Here is a 4,425-nt window from a genome sequence, read left to right on the forward strand (position 1 = left end):
ATTGTTTGCCCTGTTCTACAAGTGGATCTTTTGACACAAAGATTGAAACTTTAGCTAGCCAAATAACCTCTGAACAATCTGATAAACACCAGTATGTACACATGTCACGGTGAGGAAGCAAAGGGAATGGATTACCGGAACAAATTGTTCTAATTTTGATGAAGATATGAGAGGGGATAAGGTGAAATTGGGTATTTTTAGTGAATAATTTAACTAATAAATTTGGGGGAAATATGTGTGTATAAAGTTTGTTTGATTGTGTGTGAGATAGATTTGGGGGTATTTAGTTACCTTGACGGAGATTGTTCCACATATCAGATGTTGCAGATGATTGGTGGGGGCGCGCAGAGAGAGCGGTGGTGGTAAGTTAGGGTTCAGGGAGCGAAGGTGGAACAGAGAGATATGAAAAATCCGAATTGGCATCTAAAAATAAGTTGAAATCTGTTGGTGGTGGTCAAGGATAGAAGGATTCGGATCTGCCGATTGCGAGAAGAGCATCGCTGCACAAGTTTTTGGCCAAGAGAAAAGACCGGGCCACCGTCGAGCGCCTTATCAACTTGTGCATCGCTGCACAAGTTTTTAAACCAGAATTTGACTTCTATTTAGACTGTAATGTAACTCAAGCGATTGCAGGGGGAGAAGAGATGGATTAGGGACTAGGGTTCGGGTGTGGGAGAAGATGAAGAAGATGAATATATCTGCTTTTAATTAAAGGTAAAGGGATATTTAATTTAATTAATAATATGTTATAATAAATTAAGATGGACCATTTTGCCTCTGGGAAAAAGACAAAATAATCAGATTTTATAACCCAAATATCAGGTAATTTGATTTTTGGATTAAAATGGCAATAAAAGTGAAACCACAGGAACCCAAATTTAAAAAGTTTGAGATTTGGACTAAAATGGCAAAACTGTCCAAACCACAAGAACCAAAATGGCAGTTTACTCTTTAATAAATAAATAAATTTGTATCATGTATTTACCAGCTAGTATCTTATGCATTAATTTAATTTCATATTATATTTTTTTTTGTTTATTAAATATGTAGCTTTGAGGCTGATGAATATGACATTTGTGATTTGTCATAATATAAAGACGTTATGGGACCACTTTGACCAAAAATATGAAATTTATACTATATAATAAAAGGAACCATTTTTTAGACACTTGTCATCATATTAGGTCATTTTTATAGATAAGTATTATTTTAATTTAATTTTTCTAATTAATTATAGATAATTCTCCTACTAAATATTATTTAGTTTAATTTCATATGGATAATTATTATTTAGTTTAATCTCCTTCTCATTTATAATATATTTATTTAACTAATAGAGTAAATTACGATTTTGGCCCCTGTGGTTATATCACTTTTACTTTTTTAGCCAAAAAAGAATTTTTAACATCTGAGCCACCAACGTCTTTTTTTTTCTAATCTTTTTGGCATCTAACGTCTTTTTTTTAACCCTTTTGGTCCCTAACATTTAATGAATGAGGTTAGTGTTATGGGGTTAGAAAAAAAAAGATGTTGTGGGCTCATATGTTAAAAAATTCTTTTTTTGGGCTAAAAGGGTAAAAGTGATATAACCACATAGGCTAAAATCATAATTTACTCTAACTAATATTATTTATCATTTATACATTTACAGAGTTTTAAATAATGGGTTAAATTTATTGAGACTTCCTTAACAAATTTTGCTACAACAAAATAATCTATTTATATCAGCCTAAATTTTTATCTATACTACACTATATAATAAAACATTAATGTGTGACACATGTCGTTCATTGTAGGTATTTATTTTATGATTTTTTTCGCCTCACTTCCAAACTTATCTTATATTAATTAAATAAATAAATGAATAATGAGCTGATATTAAATTTTATCCTACTTTAAATTTCGAATATCATTCTTCTATTTTTCTAATAAAATATTATCCGAAATTGTAAATTGTTAATTTAAAACATTTTAAATAAAACAAATTATTTATCACGAAAATCAAACTTTGTATTAATATATTAAATATTTTTATTTTCACTATACAAAATTACATTTACTAACTTTTTTATTATTTGGTATACAAAATTACATTTATTTAACTCGTGTAATAAACGAGGTTTTTTAAAGATGTATTATTTTATTATTTGGTAAACAATATTATATTTATTCAACCCGTGTAATACATGTGGTTTTAAAGATATATTTTTTATTTGGTATATAAAATTACATTAATTCAACCCATACAATATGGTTCTTATATATATAACTTTTTATTATTTAATATATAAAATTATATTCAACCCGTGCAATAAAGGAAATTTGTAAAGATATAATGTTTTATTATTTAGTATATAAATTTATTTACTCAACCCGTGTAATACACGGGGTTATAACCTAGTCTATATAATAAAAGAAACTAATGGGAGGACACATGCCATTCATTGAAGCCATCTAATTTTATAGATAATTAAAATATCAATTAAAAGATAATTATAAAATTAAATTTAATTTTAAACTTTTTGTTTTTCTTATTTCATCAAAATTATAGAAGGATAATAATTTCATCACTTAGTTTTTAAAAAGATATCCGTATAAATAATTTGTGCATATAAATAACTGAGAAAATAGATTGCATATTGGTGATAAGTTTTAAATCCTATACCAATATTATAGAGGCATGGGATACACAACGATGAGCTAGAAGCAAATTTTGTTAAGTATATTGTATCCATCTAATTTTACAGATAATTAAAATATCAATTAAAAGATAATTATAAAATTAAATTTAATTTTAAACAAGGAGGACACATGTTATTCATTGAAGTTATCTATTTTTTATAGATAATTAAAATATCAATTAAAAATAATTATAAAATTTAATTTAATTTTAAGCAATTCATATAGGAGAGGGTAAACAAAAATATTAATCAATGTTTATTGGTTCTATACTTTTATTTTCATGTTCAACTCTCAACTCAAATACAGTAATCACTATGTTTACGTGACATTTATAAGAAATCATCACTGCAATCACCTCATCCATCGTATATCGAGCATATCCGTTAGTTTTTTTAAGATATAACTTTTTATTAGATTCATTCAACCCGTGTGATAAACGAGGTTTTTTTAAACATATAACATATTTATTTTTTACTATACAAAATTACATTTATGCAACTCGTGTAATACATGGGGTTTTTAAAAATATATATTTTTTTTATTATGTGGTATATGAAATTATATTTATTCAATCCATATAATACATAGGGTTTATAAATATATAACTTTTTATTGTTTGATACATAAAATTACATGTGCTTAACCCGTATAACACATGAGGTTCTTAAAAATGTAACTTTTTTTCATTATTTAATATATAAAATTAAATTTATTCAACTCATGTAATAAACGAGATTTATATATATATATATTGTTTTATTATTTGATATATAAAATTACATTTATTCAACCCGTGTAATAAACGAGATTTTTAAAGATATAAAAAAAAGTCGGAAGCTTTGAGTTTCCAGAGTTTCCTAAGAATATAAGGGTTTTCTGTCTAGCATTACCCTATATATATATATATATATATATATATATAGGGTAATGCTAGACAGAAAACCCTTATATTCTTAGGAAACTCTGGAAACTCAAAGCTCCCGACTTTTTTTTTTGAAAAAAATAACATATGTAATATACATGTTTTTAAGAGTTTTGGGCCAAAAAAAACAAAAAAGCGCCGAGTACTTTAAAAAAAAAAATAATAAACAAGTTTCAAAAACTTCGTTGACTAACATGTGTTAGACAAAAAATGTTGAAAGTTGCTGAAATTTGTTTTTTTTTTAAAAAAAAAAAACCCTTCGGCGCTTTTTTGATTTTTTGGCCCAAAACTCTTAAAAACATGTATATTACATGTGTTATTTTTTTCAAAAAAAAAAAAAAAAAAGTCGGGAGCTTTGAGTTTCCCGGGTTTCCTAAATATTTAGGGTTTTCTATATAGCCCAACCCTATATATATATATATATATATATAGGTAAAGAGTACTGTACAATATTGCTTATCGTACATTACGTACGCTTCAATCTCAGCCGTCAGATCATCTTCCCGCATTTTAAAATCGCATGTTGTTTTTTTTTATAACAATTTCGCATGTGATAATTTTTGATGAATTCGCATGTTGTTTTTTTTTGTACCAATTTCGCATGTGATAATTTTGATGAAATAGCATGTTGTTTTTTTATAACAATTTCGCATGTGATAATTTTTGATGAATTCGCATGTTGTTTTTTGTACCAATTTCGCATGTGATAATTTTGATGAAATAGCATGTTGTTTTTTTTGTAACAATTTCGCATGTGGTAATTTTGATGAAATCGCATATGTTAAAAAACCAACATGCGAAATTGTTACAAAAAACAACAT

Source organism: Helianthus annuus, chromosome 16, assembly GCF_002127325.2.
Source record: "Helianthus annuus cultivar XRQ/B chromosome 16, HanXRQr2.0-SUNRISE, whole genome shotgun sequence".
Lineage (NCBI taxonomy): Eukaryota > Viridiplantae > Streptophyta > Magnoliopsida > Asterales > Asteraceae > Helianthus > Helianthus annuus.